This window comes from Oryctolagus cuniculus, chromosome 13, assembly GCF_964237555.1.
Source record: "Oryctolagus cuniculus chromosome 13, mOryCun1.1, whole genome shotgun sequence".
NCBI classification, from domain to species: domain Eukaryota; kingdom Metazoa; phylum Chordata; class Mammalia; order Lagomorpha; family Leporidae; genus Oryctolagus; species Oryctolagus cuniculus.
The window spans coordinates 108,458,235-108,476,554 of record NC_091444.1 but is presented as its reverse complement, the minus strand read 5'-3'; the positions used below and the strand labels follow the sequence as shown (position 1 = coordinate 108,476,554).

Here is an 18,320-nt window from a genome sequence, read left to right as displayed (position 1 = left end):
GTCCTTGCGGACAAGGACAACAGCAGGGACTTAGGACGTGGGGGATACGTGGCCGCTGCAGCCAGCAGCAGCGAGGGTGTCTGGGACGGCAGAGGAGAGGCCCAGCAGCCAGTGCCGAGTGCTAGGGACACACAGGTCCTGCAGAGCCCGTGTTGGTGTAGACTATCACCCCATAGAAGAGAGAATGGAGACCCCGGAGGTTACAGCCAATATCACTGTTAGAGTCACAGCCTCTCTGAGCTGGGAACGCCCTCCAGGGCCACCTGGCCAACCACCTGCCTGCATCAGCCACGGACACTCCCCGGCAGGCGGTGCTCCCACCACGCCAGATCCTCCCACTTCTGGCCCTTTGACAAAGTCTCCTTACAATAAGCTCACACTTTGCTTCCACACCCCAGGAGCCAAGCATGAGCAGCCTTCAAAAAGTTCATGGAAAATGCATAGCAGGAAGAACCACGCACGGCCCTCAATGTCGTCCTGCACCAAAACGAACAAATCTATTAATTCCACTTGCTGGGGCCTTTTTGAAGCGTCCTCGTAGGGCAGAGCCCGGCCTCCCCCACATCTCTGAACTCACCTGGCGCCGCCTGCCAGGTCATGGCCAAGCCAGCATCCTCAGATGCTCCCCAGACCACCTGGTCTCTTCCTGCTCCAAAAACCCCCACTGTTTGTTTCACTCCCTTTAGAAATGCGGGCACAGGACCAAACATGAGCTCCAACAACGCCTGAATTCACTCGCCAAGCTTTTCAACCTTCTCTTCCTTGCGCAAGATCACGGTCACTCGCTCAGGGCAGGGATGGGCTGAGAGACCAGGAAAGGGAGGGGGACACCGCCGTCTGTGGGCTGCTCCCCTCTGTCTCCCAGGAGGAACCTCCCGCCCTGCGAACGCTGCTGGGGAGCTGGCGCCGAGCTCCGCCCTGGAGCCTGCCGTCGCCGTATCTATATATACCAGGGCGCTTTATTTCGTGGGAAAATGGAATTCCAAGAGGCTCGTTTTTGGCACAACAATTTTTGAAATCCATGCATCTTATTTTCCATAATACAACTTTTCCATGAACATTCTGAAGACCTCACATTTGCATGGATTGCAATATTTTTTGCACCAAAATAAACCTATCTTTTAATTTCCTTGACCACAGACTTACGAAGTCCCCTCACCTGCTCCCAGCAGGACTTACACAGTTGAAACCAACGTCGGCTGACGACAGGAACGCACTGGGTAGGGTTCGGATCGCTCACTCTACACCAGTCACGTCCGAGACGGCTGCTCGAGGCTGCTCAAGTATCTATTCACCAGAAGTCAAGATCAAGCACAGCAAGTGGACTGAGACTGAGACTACTGTAGGAACCCGCGCAGGCCTTCTCGTGTCGGCAAGTGAGACGACAAGGAGAAACAGTTGCCACAGGCGGCCCCGACCACTCTGCAGGGAGCTTGCAGGGCAGAGCTGGAGAGCTGGGCAGCGCTGGGGTTCACCACGCTGGCACGGAGGCCAGCTCCCAGGAGTGGGCGGCTTTGTTGCTGCATGGAAGTGGCTGTGTCTCCTTGAGTCCATCCTGACCAAGCCTGGTGTGTCCCGAGTGGCTGGGGGGTGGTCACGGCGTGGATCGCTGGCTGGGAAAGAGCCTCCCACCGAGGGGGACCTCACACAGCTCAGAGACGGCCGTGTCTGCCTGCTCTCTCCAGGCTGCTAAGAGGCCACGGCTGCACTGAGCTGGCCTCTGCTTGGACACACCCTGCGACCTCAGCTGCAGATAGCCCAGCAGGTGACCCGCACCTGCTCCTGAGGGAGCTGCTGAGCGCTAATCCAGTCATGGGCAGTGGGGCAGTGGGAGAGACTCAGTAAGCACAGTGAGTGGGCAAGCTACATGGGGCCTTGGGGGTGGAGGGAGGGCAGAAAACAGGCCTCCTCACTCAGGGCTCCCTCACCCGCACTGTGCTCCTCTGTGAGACGAGGGGGCAGGGCCAGACGGGCTGTGAGGTCCACCACCACCCATGAGCCGAGTGACAAGAGGGCCTTCAGGGAGCAGCGGGCTCCAGAGAGCAGAGGCGATGGGGACGGCGACTCCGCCTCTTCCTGGCACCTGCTGCTCCTTCTCTGGGAGGCCCCTGGAGGAACTGCCTTATCGTCGGGCAGATCAGCATAGGGACGAGCCAGGGCAGCTGGCCTGCTGCACCCCACGGAAGTTGGTCCTCCAGGGATGGCCAGTGGCCCTGGGCCTTCATGCCCCCTTGTCTGCAGGGAGTGTGCCCTGGGGCCCCAGGGGTGCCTGAAATCAAGGCCAGCACTGAACCTGTCTTCTCTTCCTTCTCACCGCGGGTCGGATCAACCCAGGAACGTTCAGCTTTGCACCCAGAGGAAGCACTTCCGGCTCCAGCTGCACCCAGACTGTCAGCATTGTGGCTGTTGCCACGGCACTGCAATGGGAGACCCGGTGGTGGCTCAGGGACTGGGGGGTGGGCAGCAGTGCAGATGGGGCACGTGCCCTGGAGAACAGACCACCCACGGCCCAGGTAGGCGCAGGGGTGGGAGTGGGACAGTGCACAACGTAAAATGGATAACTCCTTTGTTTCTGGGATGTTTCCATTAAATATTTCAGGCTGCAGTTGACCCTGGCTAACTGGAGCTGCAGGACGTGAATTGGGAGGTGGGGGTGGGGACGGCTGTGTTCCACCTTCATGGGTTCTGTGACTCCACTGCGACCGAAGCTGACCAGAAGCCAGCGTGCAGCCCAGCTGAGGTTTGCCGGGGCCTAGGCCCGAGCAAAAGGAAGGCAGCGCCACCGGAAGAGGCTCTGCCCCCTCCTCCCCACCAGGAGGGGGCACGTGCTCTGAGGGGGCGGTGCCCGGGCAGCACTCGCACTTGGGGCAGTTCAGGTGCGAGACAGCAGGGGCCTGCCTCCCTGTCCCTGTCCCGTCTCATCCCCAGCAGCCGACTGAAGGAGAGGCAGTCACAACACACGCCCAGCGAGAGGGGCTGAGGTGGGGAGCCAAGGGTGCTCTCAGACACGGAAGGGGGTGTGGCACTGAGTGTCTCGGGAAAACCAGACAGAGCATAACACCAGCCGACGACAAACCTGAGCGACTCAGCCTCGGCTCTCAGCCGGCGTGTGGCGGCGGAGGTGGGCGGGTGACTGCAGGGCGAGTGACAAAGTTCCGCTCTGAATCGGGAAGACCCTCAGGGTCTCGCTCCAGACGCACCCCAGTCGTAGGTGGGGCTGGAGGGAGCAGGCGCGTTTGCAGGGACCTGAGACCAGCACCCAGCACCGGAGGAATGCTGATGCCTCTAGTCATTTCTACTGCCCTGGCCATGGCCATTTTTTTTTCTTTTTGAAACGTCTGTGTTCTGTAGAGAGCCCAGGGCTGCGGGCCCCTTGAGGCTCCAGCTTCCCCAGGGCAGGGACGGAGCCCTCAGCTCCTGGCCAGGGTCTGTTGTGAAATACGAAGGCCAATGAATCAGAACGAAGGACCGACCCGTACTTTATCTGCTGAATGTTGCAGGCGCTGGGGAAGCGAGACGCCGGGCAGCCCAGCCACACGGGGTGAGGGCGCCGTCCCGGGCTTGCGCCTGCGTCTCCGTCAGCAGCTTTGGAGGCTGCAGCCCAGAGGCTGAGGTGAGGGCGTGGCTCCACGTGCATGGGGAGAACCCCGCAGGGAGCCCCGTGAAAACACCCAGTGGGGCTTTTTCCCTCAGCCTCTTTTCCTGAGGGAGCAGACCTGCACTCCGGTTGGGTTGTGGACAGGGCCATGCTGTACCAATGACTCATCGCCACTCGGGCCGCGCCAGCTGCCTCCCCGACCACAGCCCCGTCTTAGCTGAAATGCCTTTTCTCTCTGTTTTAAGATCCGGGTACATGGGGGGAGCTCTGGGGTAAGTTTTTCCCATGAAAACCGATGCCCTGTCCTCCTGCCAGCCTCTCCCTTCCCACCCACAGAGTCGGTCAGTCTTCCCACGCTTGGGCACCACAAGCATGCACAGCCACTGGTGGGGGCCCCACGGCCACCCAGTGCCGACCCGGCTCTCAGCTGGGAATGGCCAGGCCAGCGGAGAGGGTGACCACGGCCGGCTTTGATTCCAGGCGCAATGCAGATCGCGCATTCCCTAGATGTGAGGTCAAAACAGCCAGAGCCCAACCAAGCGGAGGAAGAGCAGAGGCGTCTCAAGTTCCTTCAAACTTGTTCTTGGGCAGAGATCCTGGTAGGAGTATTATCATCAGTGTGGTTCAGTGTATCAGAAAGAGAGAGAGAGAGAGAGAGAGAGAGAGAGAGAGAGAGAGAGGCTTCCATCTGCTGGTTCATTCCCCGCATGCCCACAAACAGCCAGGGCTGCTCCAGGCTGAAGCTGGGAGCCACGAGCTCCATCCATTTTCCCACGTGGGAGGCAGGGTCCCAAGTGCCTCCCAGAGTGCACACTAGCAGGAAGCTGGATCAGAAGCAGACGAGGCAGACTCGAACCAGGCTCTCAGGTGGGACGTGGGGGTCCAAGCAGTGACCTAACCACTGTGGTGAGTGTTCACCCCCTCTTAGTTTCTGATGGACAAGCCTTGGAATGCTACCTTCACCAGGTTGTAAATGTTGGCAACACCAATATTTGGACAAGCTGACATCAAGAGACTCCTTGAGTGCTTCACTGGGCAGGGACACGGATGACTTCCAGGTGTTCCTGCCAGAAAGCATGTCCCGAACCCAAGCACAGGGAAATAGCAGAAACCCGCACGGCAGGGCCCTCTACAAAATAACAGCCCTGTGTTTTCCCAAAGGTCAAGGTCAAGAAAGACAAAACGGGAGACTAAAGAGATGTCTCAACTAAGTGAAGTACACGAATTTTCTATTTGAAAGGCAGTTACAGAGAGGTCTTCCATTTGTTGGTTCATGCCCTGAATGGCCACAACCCAGCCCAAAGCCAGGAGCTTCCTCTGGGTCTCCCATGTGGGTTCAGGGGACCCAGCACCTGGGCCATCCTCCACTGCTTTCCCAGGTGCATTAGTAGGGAGCTGGATCGGAAATGGCACCCACACCTGGTGTGGGCTGCAGGCAGCAGCTTAACCCACCATGCCACAGTACCAGGCCTCGAAATACATGATCTTGAAGTTGATCCCGTAGCTCTAGAAGGCGTCGTATGAATGACGACACCCGGGTACAGACTGCGGATTGGATACTGACACTCGGGCAAGTCTGATCTCCACGCCGCGGCTGTGTAGGAGTGTTCTCTTTCCTAGGAAGCACAGTGATGTTGCCAAGTCCCTGCTCAATGGACTTGGCGCCGTCAACCCTGCAGGGAAGGTAGGCTCCATCTCTGTCTACCGTGGATTGGCCAAATGTGAAACGTCGGCGATCTCCCTCAGGGGTGTGAGGCTATCCCCTCAAGCAGGCTTGTGACTTTTCTGGAAGTTTGGAAATGCCACACAGGCATCCCAGCCGTAAATCCAACGGGACCAGGACACAGTTACCGGCTTGATCCTCAAAAGGAAAACTTCGCAATCTGCCAGCCGCTGTGGGGGGAGAGGGGGCCCCTCCTGCCCTGTGATCCCTGGGGGACAGAGCGGGTCTGTGTCTGGATTCCCAGCGCCATGGGACTGACAGCAAGGTCACCACCCTATTCCTGGGCTGAGCTCACTGCCGCCCGAGACCTGCAGCCGGCCTCATGGCCCAGAGCGGTACAGGGAGCGTAGAGGGAGCGCCTCCCCTTTCTCTCCACGGCATGCTCCCAGCCTGCAGGAGGTGTAATCTACCACAGAGCAGTCCATGAAAGACAGAAGTAGTGGCAGAGCAAGTGTTGCTGGCTGGGGGTGCGGAGGCCGTGACTGACTGCTTGTGGGAGGGGCGGGATTGGATACATGCACTCCTCACAGACCTGTGCACGAGAGGGGTGCTGCTGTGATGAGGTCGTTAAGCTGCCCCGTGCGACACTCCAGCATCCCACGTTTCAGTGCCGGTTCAAGTCCCGCTGCTCAGCCTCTGATCCAGCGCTCTGTTACGCACCCGGATGCTGGGGTCCCTACCATCGAGTGGAAAGCCTGGATGGAGTGCCGGAGCCGGCTTCAGCGTGACCTCGGCCTGGCCATCGTGGCCATGTGGGGACTGGGCCAGCGGGTGGAAGAGATCTTTCTCTCCTTTCCCCTGTCCACCTCACCCCCTTCAGTCTGCCATAAGAAGGAAAAAAAGCCAACTAAAATGTGCTTCAGAGAAAGGTCACCGCCTAAAAGACAGCAGGTTCCCAGGAACAGTGACAGGGGCAGCGCTGTGACCTGGGCGCCACGCCTGTGCCGTGGGTAGTGTGGGTTCTACACGGCGTGGCTCCCCAGTCCCAGCTCGGCGCGGGGTCCCTGACAGCTCCGGTCTGTTCCTGCCGGAGACCAGTCGTCTCAAGGGAAGTGGTCGTGAGGGGTGCATGTTACCTGTGGGAGCTGGCAGCCGGATCCACGAGTGTGCTCTCAAGGTGGACGCGACCTGGTGACGTCCCCACGGCCCAGGCTGGTCTTCCTCAGGGGTCAGAGGCCACCTCACAGTCATCTCCCAGGTGACTGGAGGAGCAGGCGCAGCTTCCACACTCGAACTTTCGACCTGACCTGTCCAGGTTCATTCACGCCCTTCGCCAAGGAGCGTGCTCAGCGAGATCCCGCGGCAGCGCCTCCCTCGTCCCTTCCTTCTCTCGGCCTGCCAGGAACACCTTCCTGTGCCGGGTGTCACACGTGTGCCGGGTGCGTGAAGATTCATGATGCATGTGGGCTGCTTCCAGCAACATGACCTCCTCGGAGCTGGTGCTGGCAGAGAGGACGTGACGGCCGCGACAGGTGTGCCAGCCCCGTGGCCACAGCTTTCCCTGCCGCAATTCAACAAAATGAGCTTAGGAGCGATCCACGACTGTTGTGAATGGCTTAGCAAACATCTCTACCCCGACTTGGATTACACAGAGAAAAAAAAATCATACAACCCTAGGATGGGACCCCAAACTGATCAGCCCAGTAAGGAGTATCCGCCCCCGAGAGTCCTGCACCCAGCCCAGAGCTAACCACGCACTGTTGAACCAAAAGTGTGTTTATTAATTCATTTTTATTTATTTGAAAGGCAGAGCAAGAGATAGAGATAGCAAGAAATGAGAGAGATTGATCTCCCATCTGCTGGTTAACTCCCCCTAGAATGACCAAAATAGCCAAGGCTGGGCCAGGCCAAAGCCAGGAGCTGTGAACTCCATCCAGGTCTCCCATGGGGGTGGCAGGGGCCCAAGTATTTGGCCCATCATTTGCTGCTTTTCTCAGGCCATTAGCCAGGAGCTGGGTCAGAAGTGGAGCAGCCAGGACACAAATCAACATGTGGGATGAGCCATCCCGCACTGCCTCCCATGGACTTCAGCAGGAAGCTGGAGCAGAAGTCGGGCGGGACTTGATCCTAAGTGGTGGCCTAACCCATTGCACCACAGCACCTGCCTCTGATCACTTTTACACCCAACTCACGGCTCCATGGACAGGATCCTGTGTTAACTGTAAAATAACTCATTCTGCTCTCACCAGGCTGCACCCACCTGAGGCTGGGACTGAGTGCCAGCCACGCTTTTATCAGCCCCACCCATCCCTGGGCAGGTGGTTTGCCTTGCAAATCAGGCGGGTAATTACTGTGGTTTGCGTTCAGGAGAGGCTGTGCTGGAGGGGACAGAGAAAGGGGAGTGCTTACCCTGTTTGCGATTTGAGTTTCTTCATGGCCCTCTTAAGGAATGCAGGTTTTTAATAAGCACAAAAGAACACTTCGCAATGGATAAAACGAGGCTCTTCTTCAGCCTGTTGCTCCTTAACCATGTTATCTTTATGCGGTCATTATCATCTCCAGGCTGGGAACTCCCAACTATGCTAGAACTCACTGATTTTAGTACCCATTGATTCCAGGATCCTTGCGGCCAGTAGTCCTCAGGACAAAAGCCTCTCTCCCTGAGGTTCTCTGTGTCATCTTGGCAGTTTTTCCCACCGCTTTCTCTTGACACTGGAAGGACTCCGGGAAAACTGCAGCCCAGCAGAAGACGTCCCATAAACACCCCGTCATCTGCGTTTCCTATCAGGGCCCCTGACAAACCACGTGTTTTCAAAGGTAATTGGGAGTACAGAGACAATTTAAGGGTCATTATTGTGTTAGCCAAGAAAATAGCTAATGATGACTTCAGCTACTGGGCTGTTCAGCCGATGTTAGGACCTATTAGCTCAATTAAGTAAATCAAATAGGAAAAGACATTTAGACTTGAAAAGCCACCACCCCCCACGACTTGCCTGGCAGGCCATTTCGTGGTGAATCCTACGGGCTTGTGTACTCTGTTGAATGAGCTGATTTGGCCAATGTACTGCCTCAGGACCACTTGGCATTTATAAGCAAAGATCACGTTAAATCCCAAGGCCAAGAATGCAGGTAGGAGGGTCAGTTCAGCAGGCAGAGGCAGGCATGGGAAACAGCTGTGCATTTTCCTCCCTGAAGGGATTTTCTCCCACCCTGCAGTGGTCTTTAGGTCTCTGCATGTAGGTTGATGCTCCAAACCCTGCCAGCCCCAAGTGTCTACAGCACCTGGATCTGGACCGCGCCCCCGAGAGGACGGAGGCTCCTGTGGTCTGGGATCCTTCTGCTGGGCAGCGCAGAGGTTTGAAGTGAGTCGGAGAGAAAACAGCCCTGCTCGCGTCATTAACAGTTGCTCTCTGGTTACGACATTCAGACCACGGCACTGCTGGAGGCCGTCGGTCACGCTCGGCTTTGATGGAGCGGTATTTCATGCCGCAGCAGTTTGGCCCCCACACAATCAGCGGTCAGCTGAGGGGCGCCTGCTGCTGGTCTCGGTGGACCCTCCCCTGGTGGCAGCTGCCATGTGACCAAGGTGGGCCCCTCGCCTCATCTGACTGCCGGGCAGCTCAGCGAGCAGCTTCGCCGCCGGCGCCGGCAGCTCCTGCACACTCCGGTGTGGCGCAAGAGAGAGGGGAGAGGAATGGTTGCCTGTAACTGGAATCTGAGCATACGCCTCTTAGACACACCTCAGGCTTCCGCTCCCCGCAGAGTTCCTCCCCTTCAGGGGGAGGTGTGGGGCCGCTGACCAGAGCACACCTGTGAGGGACTCGGCTTCAGGCGGGCTCCCTGCCTGCCGTGTGACTGAGAGGAGCAGAGCCTCCCATGCCCCGGGACTCCTCTGGAAGTGCAAGTCCTTCTCCCTTTCGGCTCCTGGGCACGCAGCTGAGTGTGGGCACTGATCGTGGGCCTGGAACAGGCACGAGAAACGAGGGAGGACGCACGCGCCCGAAGCTTCCTAGGGACTTCCCAGGATCGAAGGTTCCTCTCTCAAAGACTGGCCTTCTCGTGGGCTCTGCCTGGGGGCAGGTGCAGGACTGCTTCCACCTCCCTCTGGCCCAGGAGTGCCCTCATCCCAGCCCCACCCAGGGTCCGTGCAAGCTCTCCTTCCTGCCTTGGCCATTGGGTCTGAGAAATGGAGACGCCCCCTTGTCCCGGCCCCCACGTCTCCGCTCAGTCCTGTGTTACGAGGTGGCCACCAGAATACCCTCTCACGCCCACGCTGAGACACTCAGCGCTGGAAGAAACACGGGAATATCAACATGTAAAACCCACACATGCGACGTGGCCCCTTGACACAACATCCCAGCCTAGAGAGACTGGTCCCCTGTTCAGCTGTACCTTAGGACTCACTTCTGTCCACGATGTTGCCCTTCCAAGATCATCAACCGAAAACCAGCCTGCTATGGATCTGGGGGACGTCGAGTCCCACCTGCGGTTGCCTGGGCAAGCCAGACGCGTCCCACTCCAGGGCCAAGGTGCACTCTCCCCTCCGTCCGCATTTTCCCTTACGTGCTCTGTTTAGTTCTAGAGGATGGCAAGCACTTTCTTGAGCCGTGGGCGCGGATTTAGGCAGGAAAGCTACACTGTACTCCTTCCAGGAACAGGTGACTGAGATGTGGACGGGGCGGAGAACCAGCCGCACGACTGACGCTGGTGGAGCAGCGAGTGCACACAGGGGATGGCACTTCTGCCTTCTCTGTGCTCAGCCGGCGGCTGGGATGGCAGACGCGCTGGGGGCTGGAGGGCGGCGTGAAGACGCTAGGAACACGCAGAGCCCGTGGTCCCGGCCAGGTGTTAGCGGTGTCAGCTGTGTGCCATCGCCGCTGACTGGCAGGCCGTGCAGCTGAGCCACGGCGTTGGTGGGTGCAGGAAGCCAGCACCCTCTCCACCCTGCTCCTGTGTGTCCCTCGGTTCCCGCCCTCCCCATAGCACCCATCCGAGTGTTCGCCTTTCTGCAGGTGCAGAGAGGAACCATGCCAGGAAGCTGTCGGACACTCACCCTTGTAGGGTCTCAGGATACAGCTCCGCAGCCCAAGGATTTACAAAACCACGTAAGCTCGGAAGGGAATGGAAGTGTGTGTTCAAATGAGGTGATAGCCAGAGGGCAGATGTCGGATTTCTGGCCTTTGTTTGACCACTGAGAAGTTAAAACTGCGTTGGTTTTTTACCTCTCAGAATCAAAAAGGAAAATGGGAAATGGGAGTGTGTGTCAATTCTACAGGAGATGCAGCATGCCGATATTTCAGCAGTTAGGGAGAGAATGCGTCTGTTTCCAATTACACAAACCGGTTAAGAAAGGCAGTTTAAGTCAGCTGATGTTTTTTCCTTTCATTTTCTGTGATTTAAACCAGCTCATCTTTCACTGTTCACGTGGCGTCGAGGAACTGGGATGATTGGATTAAAATATCCACAGTTGTTGCCCTGGCTGTGTGGATGCAGGACCAGTGTCTATGCAGGCTGCCTACCTCTCTAACAAGAACTTTAGTATTTTTTTTATTATTATTTTTATGAAATAGAGCACCTGAAGAGGAATTAAGTGTCTATTTCCCTCTTTGTGATTCTCTTAGGCCCATAAAGTGATGCCAATTGGGTCATTAGTTATGAACAACACTGTCAGCACAGAGTGAAATCAGTAATGAACTCGATGTGCCTCACCTTCACTTACATCCTGCATGTCAGGACAACATCTTAGCAGCGACAAGCCCAGTATGACCACCCAGAGCCTGGACTCTGCAGTGGAGGCCACGGGTACAAACCTGTACTTGGAGAGACCCGGGAGAAAACGGCCACCATCGTCCTGATGCCTCCGTCGTCCTGGGGGTCTCATAGGCTTCCTCATCGTGGCCAGTGGGGGCCCAGGTCAGCACGCACCACCCCTGTACTTGTCCTTGTCACAGCGAGCTGGCCAGGAGGAGGGACAGTGGGGCCCAGGTCAGCCACACCACCCCTGTGCTTGTCCTTGTCCCAGCGAGCTGGCCAGGAGGAGGGACAGTGGGGGCCCAGGTCAGCCACACCACCCCTGTGCTTGTCCTTGTCACAGCGAGCTGGCCAGGAGGAGGGACATGCTGGGGAAGCCCGCCGTGGCCGTCTGGCTGGTGAGCACAAGCTCTCCAGGGGTGCTCTCACACAGTCACCTTCCTCTCCTGCCCACAGAGTGCATCAGCTTTGGCGGCGGTCAGGGTGGCCGCGTGGGTGTGGGTACGTCTGCCTCTTCGTGCAGTACTGGGGAGCGGCGGGAGCCACACTCACTGCCCAGCACCACGGCTTCCTCCAGGGAATCGCTCATCCCTCCTTACCTAAAATTGTCTGGAGACTGGTGCCGGTTACCACATCATCAATGGAAACCAAAGCAGGACAATAGGGCAGGAAAATAATAAAATGTTTGTCTTCAAAATAATCACACTTCTGTGTTTCATCAGTCGCTAATCCTACAGGTCGAAAGCTGAAGAGAGTCCTGAAGACTGCAAAGGGGCTGGAGTGAAGACGAGTCGCTCCGATGTGGAGTTGAATTCCGGCGCTCCAGGGGTGACGTGCGCTGTGCACAAGGGACGTCTCAGGTGGCCCGAGTGACCCGTGTGCCCCAGGGAGACCTGAGCAGGTGCAGAGTCCCGTGAACAGGAAGTTCCACAGTAGCTCACACGACTCCCACGGACCCAAGAGCAGGTGAGGTGTGCTATTCCGCGGGTGGGAGCCCTGCGCAGGTGCAGCGTCCTATGAACAGGGAGGCGGCGGTCCTGTGGCGGCTCCCACGTCTTCTGCAGGCCATTTCGGAGTATCGAGGCAGCCCTTCATAACGAGTACTCAGCAGGGATGGTGACATTTTGACAGTATGGGACAGGGCTCTGCAAACTCTTCATTTCGAACCCCATTTTTACTTATTTTTAGATATTTCTCACAGACCCAGAGCTGCTGATAAACACACCTTAAAAATTTAAACTGGATCCAGATGAAATATATGGTATTTATAAATTATAAAAGGCATCCATTAGACTAGGAAAGAAGGTTAATGGGAATTTTTATGTTTTTCTCTGATTGTGAAATGTGTCTTTTTACAGAGAGCTTATTTTCAAGTGGAATTAGTTTAATAAAAACACTACTGAAAAGAAGAGAGTAATCCCTCACGTGAGAAAACACTACGATAATTATAGACTTTCACCTCGAGCACCGTATATTACTTTGAATTAATACTCAGTATCAATAAATACAGAAACAATAGAAGGAAAAACAGAATCGCATGTGTTTCCTCAATCCTAAAAATTAACATTGTCTTAACAATTTTACATCATTCCTTGGAAAATTAATTCATCATTAGATGTTTTCAATAATACAAGAACTGGAAACGTCTGTAAGACAGAAACAGAACAAAAACTCAGAGCTTGTCTAAGCAATGAGGATGTTCCTGTTGAACACAGAAGTTCTGAACTTGTCCTCTCACTTGGTCAAGGCTCCCCAAAACACTCATTCATTTTCATTCTTTCTCTCTCCCTCTCACTGTTAAAGATTTATTTATTTATTTTGACAGGCAGACTTACAGAGGGAGAGACAGAAAGAGCTCTCTGATCCACTGGTTCATTCCCCACATGGCCACAACAGCTGGGGCTGGGCCAGGAACTCCATCTGGGTCTCCCATGTGGGTGGCAGGGGCCCAGGGGATCCTTAATGTCTCTCCACCAGGGCCCTGCAGGGCACAAAGATGCACACTGGGGTGGGCCCCAGGGGTCTCCATGTGCCTCCCTCACAAGCACATGGCTGATGACTTGGCTGGGTGCGGCAAGGTTCACTGTGGCTCAGCAGAGAGCAGCCTTAGGAACAGCGGGTAGCACTGGCTGACGGCTGGGAGCTGCCGAGGTTCCAACCCAGCCAGGCAGAAGCAGACACGCTAGGAAAGCCACCCTTGGAGGAGCAGGAACGTGCCCCAGCGTAAGCCTGTTGCAGACATGACCTGGTAAAGTCTAGAATGAGACCACCTCTGCACAGGTTCAGCTCCACTAGCTTGGAACTGAGCTGTCTCCTAAAGCGAAGCCTGAACTTCCCCAGGAAGATGAGGGGCTCCTGAGACTCCAAGACCCTTCATCCGTGCTGTTGAGAAAACAATAAAAAAGTACCAGGAGAAAAGCAAAATGTGGGAAAATGTGACCAACAGTCAGGGGAAAAGCAAATAATTCACGTCAAAGTAGGCCGGAAGATACTACACAGATCATTAAGGCCGATAGAACAGACATGTTCCAAGGACTTAGAGAAAAATAGTATCTTAATAATGAGTGGTTAGGGCAATTCAACAGAGAAATGGAAAAAAGAAATGAAAATTCTTGAGAAAAAGACTAAAATAACTTGGATTTTTAAAACAGGGGGCAAGCATTGGCCTAGTAGGTAGGACGCCCACATCCCGCATGGGAGGGTGTGAGTCTGATTCCTGGCTCCAGCTCCTGGTTCTGCTTCCTGCCAGTGCAGACCTTGGGAGCGAGCAGCAAATGACAGATCAGGCACTTGAATCCCTTCAGTGTAGAAGACTGAGTGCTGGGTATTTGGAGAGTGAACTCTGTGTCTCTCAAAAGTACAAATAAAGAATATAAATATCTTTTTATGGGGTCAGTTTCTCTCAAGTCCACAAACAGAAAGGATAGTGCAGCAGTTGTCCTTTGGGCTTGTTTCACTCAGCATCATGGTCTCTGGGTTCACCCCTGTGGTCTCGGGTGGCAGGCACACATTATCTTCTGGCTGTAGAGTAGTCCACTATGAATATTCTACACTGTCTTGATGCATTCTCCAATTGATAGGTATTGGGCTGATTCCATGTTGTGACTACTGTGAAAAGAGCTGTGTTCAGCTTGGAAATGAAAATATCTTTTCGACATACAGATTTCGTTTCCTTTAATCCTGTAATCACTAGTGCAGTTGTTGATGCTACAATAGTTCCATTGTTAACATTTGTTTGAATTTTGTACCTTATCTGAAAGCAGAGACATACACAGAGACGGGGAGACAGAGGTGCAGAGACAGAGAACTTCCCTCTGCTGGTTCACTCCAGATTCCCACAACAGCCAGGGCCACGCCAGGCTGCGGCCAGAAGCCTGGCACGCAATCCAGGTCTCCGACGTGGGCGGAGGGACTGAAGTACTTGAGCCATCACCGGCTGCTTCCCAGGTGTGTGTTAGCTGGGAACTGGCCTGGAGGAAGAGATGGGACTTGCTCCCAGGCCCCTCAGTGTGGACGCACATCTCAAGCAGCAGCAATGACTGTGTCAAATGCTCACGGCCAAGTTTACCATTGGAAAACCTGCCCAATGACTGTTTTCCATGATGGCCACACTAACTCAGACCCCCACCAATTCTGCATAAGTGTTCTCTTTTCCCCACACCCTCACCAACACAACCTTTTGTCTTTTTGATAACAGCCATCATAACAGACAGGAGGTGACATCTCACTATGGTTTTGATTTGCATTTCCCTAATGACTAGTGAAGTCAAAACATTTTCAGATATATACTGGTCATGGACTCATCTTCTTTTGAGAAATGTCTTTTAGGTGTTTTGTACATTTTTGAGTAGGGATATTTGTCGTCCTACTTGAGGTGTTTGGGTTCCTTGTAGTTTGGATGCAACTCCTTGTCAGATGCATAGCTGGCAAATGTCTTCTCCCGTCCTTAGCTCTTCATGCTGTTGACTGCCTCCTTTTCTGTGTGGAAGCTTTGTGGTAAAATTGTTCAATGGCCTCTGCTTTTGAGGCCATATCCAGCAAGTCTTTGCCCAGACCAATATCCTGAAGCGTTTCTTCTAGCAGGTTCATAGTTTGGGGTCTTACATGTAAGTGTTCTATCCATTTGGGGTTCACTCTTGTATACAGAGGGAGCAAGCTCTAGTCACTTCTTTTGCCTGTGGATGTCCCATTTCCCCAACACCATTCATGGAAGATTGTTCTTTCCCCACTGTGGGCTCTCGGCATCTTTGTCGAGCAAGAGTTGGCTGTAAGTGGGTGGGTTTATTTCTGAGTTCTCTATTCTGTCCCACTGGCCCACATGCAGATGTTTACACCAGTACCACACTGCTTCAGTTACTATAGCTTTGTAGTATACATTGAAGTCGGGTAGGGTGATGGCTCTAGCTCTTCCAGCTTGCTCAAGATATCTTTGACTCTTTGTGGTCTTTTGTGGTTCCATAAAGTTCAAGAATGTTTTTTCCATTGCTGTGAAGAATGTCATTGATATTCTGAAAGGAATTTCATTGGCTCTGTAGATGAGTTTGGTCAGTATGGAAATTTTCACAATATTTGTTCTGCCAATCCACGGACATGAAATATCTTTCATTTATTTGCATCTTCTTTGATGTCTTTCATAGGTGTTTTATAGTTTCTGCATAGAGATCTTTCACTTCCTTGCTTAAATGCATTGTTGATTATTTTACTATTGAATCTATTGTGAATGAGAGTTTTCTTGGTTCCTTTTCCAGATATTTTGCTATTGAAGTATAGGCATGCTGATTTTACCTACTACAACTTCACTGAGTTCGGCTGTTTGATCCAACAGCACTTGGTGGAGTCTTGACTCTGAGATTTAGCATCCTGTTGTCTACACAGGGACAGCAGAACTTCCTCCTTTCCAGTTTAGGTACCGCTTATTTCTTTCTCTTACGTAGTGGTTCAGAGAGGACTTCCAGGATGAGGTTGAACTGAAGTGGAAGAGGAGGGCATCCTGCGTCTTCCCAGAACTTTGAGGACAAGTTGTCCTGTTTTTCTGTTTAGTGTGAGATTAGCTGCAGGTGCATCACATGCAGCCTCTACTGCACCGGGCTGTGGCTGGGACACTCCCTCTGCATCAGTTCATGATCACAGGTGGCTGCCCCTTGCCGGCGAGTGGGCTGCGTGTGCTGTATTGATGTGCGTGCGGTGTACTGATGTGCATGTGTTGAGCCATCCTGCACCCCTGGGCAGAATCCCATTTCACCATAGTGAATGATCTCTTTAATGTGCCGTTGACTTAGGTTGGCTGGTATTTTGGTGAGATTTTTGCACCTATGTGCATCAGGGATACTGGACTGAGGTTTCCCTTTCGTTGTGCCTTGGCATCACAGTAAAGCTGGCTGAAAGTGAAAATATTTTAAGAAATAATAGCACACCTTTTCTTACATGTGATGGAAAACATTGACTTAAATCTCCAAGATCCAAGTGAGCCAAAAGGAAGATAAACACACAGCCACCCACATAAGGCCCATCCTAGGCAAACTTCTGGCAACCAGACATAGAGAAATAATCTTGGAAAACTGTATACAAATGTAAAACACCACAAGTGACAGCAAACAACAGAAGGTGGAGGACAACAGGACAAAATTTTTGAGGGTCAATACTGTGATACAACTGGTCAAGCCACTGCCTGCAATGCCAGAATCCCATGTGGGCACTGGTTCAAGTCCCAGCTGCTCCACTTTTGATCCAACTCCCTGCCAATGCACCTGAGAAGGCAGCAGAAGATGGCCCAAGTGCTTGGGCCCCTGCACTCATGTGGGAGACCCAGATGGAGTTCCAGGCTTCTGGCTTCAGCTTGCCCTGCCCTGGCCATTGCAGCCATGTAGGGAATGAACCAGAAGATGGAAGATCTCTCTGTCTCTCCTTCTCTGACTGCCTTTCCAATAAATAAAATAAATTAAAAAAATAGTTTGAGACTGAAAACAGAACACAGGTCTGAATGCAAGAGAAAGAAAAAAGACCCTTCGTAAACGTTCTGAAGTGAAGCTGAAAGATGCTGTGCCCCAGACCTGAGTCGTAGAAACGCCAAGGCTGCTGGTGAGGCTGAGGGCACGCAGTGCGCATGGGAGTCTGGGTCTGCAGCACAGGACAGACAGAAGGGCCACGCGCATCTTCCCTCCTGGCACCTGGCGGCTTACAGGAAAATAACCACGTAAGCTGGGACTCATTCAAGGTGCAGAATCAAAGTGCCACAGCAGCACAAAGCAGGGCGTAGCAGGGACTGTGACACGTGTGACACGTGTGTTACATCTGTGACCCGTGAACAATCCGATGTGAAACGTGGCCGGGAAAGCCACGCGTGGACATGTGAGGCACCAAGTGTGAAGTGGGGTAATGCTAATTCAAAATACATCCTGATTAGCTTGGGTGATATTGGTCCTTATGGTAATCATTAGGCATTAGCTATGATCATGGCTACATCAGTGAAAACCATCTAAATGCTGAAACAAGGCTGAGATTCCCAGAATGCATTTTCAGAGTGCGAGTCCCAGCCACATGCTACCGCATGAGGTATCTTAGAGGTGAACAGAGACAAGGTCCAAAGGAAAGGACAGGAGATGTATCATGAAAGCTACGTGCACGATGAGGCAGTGCGGCCTATGAGTGCGAGACAGAACTGACTTCAGGAAGATGGGTATCAGCCAGGAGGAAGAGGGACACCTTACGCAGATTTTAAAAGTCAAGTCACCCAGGGGCCGGCATTGTCGCACAGTGGGTTAAACTGCAATCTGAGATGCCACCATCCCAGGTCCTGGCTGCTCCACCTTTCTGCTAATACACCCTGGAGGCAACAGATGCTGGCCCAAGTGCTTGGACCCCTGCACCCACACGGGAGACCAGGATGGAGCTCGTGGCTTGGGCCTGCCCCAGATCTGACTGTTGCAGCCATTGGAGAGTGAACCAGCAGATGGGAGCGCGCTCGCTCTCTCTCTCTGCCTTTCGGAAATATACATCAATAAACACATATATAAACTTTTTAAAGAACACAATAAAACTGCAAACTACGTAAAGCAGCTGTGGCAGAATTAAGGGACACATCTGCGACCCCGGCCGGAGGTCCCGTCAGCCCCTTGGGTAGCACAGAAGACGTGAACACCGCTGATCAGTCTCACTCACTCGATGCTTGGGGAGCCTCGGGAGGCGCGTCCTTTCCTATCGCGCCTGGCTCAGGCTGAGACACAAAGAAGACTGCATCGATCCCTCCATGACGGAACCACACAGCAAGTGATCCCTGACCACAGGCTGAAGTCAGCATCCGCAGGACAC

General features: G+C 53.8%; 2 long non-coding RNA genes across 34 annotated transcripts in view; one reads left to right on the top strand and one right to left on the bottom strand.

The window, feature by feature from the left end:
• Positions 1-11,863, top strand: part of LOC103352363 (uncharacterized) — an 18,891-nt gene extending 7,028 nt beyond the window's left edge. Inside the window, exons 3-6 of one of the 2 annotated variants that reach the window (XR_011381784.1) lie at positions 1,141-8,078; positions 10,274-10,366; positions 10,883-11,174; positions 11,750-11,863. This is a non-coding gene — a long non-coding RNA (uncharacterized lncRNA). Of the gene's footprint in view, positions 1-1,140; positions 8,079-10,273; positions 10,367-10,882; positions 11,175-11,734 lie in introns of both variants that reach the window. The other variant, XR_011381783.1, reaches the window with a different exon arrangement.
• Positions 1-18,320, bottom strand: part of LOC103352362 (uncharacterized) — a 185,709-nt gene that overhangs the window by 10,215 nt on the left and 157,174 nt on the right. For 23 of the 32 annotated variants that reach the window (XR_011381761.1, XR_011381775.1, XR_011381756.1 and 20 more), the window contains one exon: positions 12,314-18,320. This is a non-coding gene — a long non-coding RNA (uncharacterized lncRNA). Of the gene's footprint in view, positions 1-6,397 lie in introns of those variants that run through there. The other 9 variants (XR_011381773.1, XR_011381772.1, XR_011381774.1 and 6 more) reach the window with 7 other exon arrangements.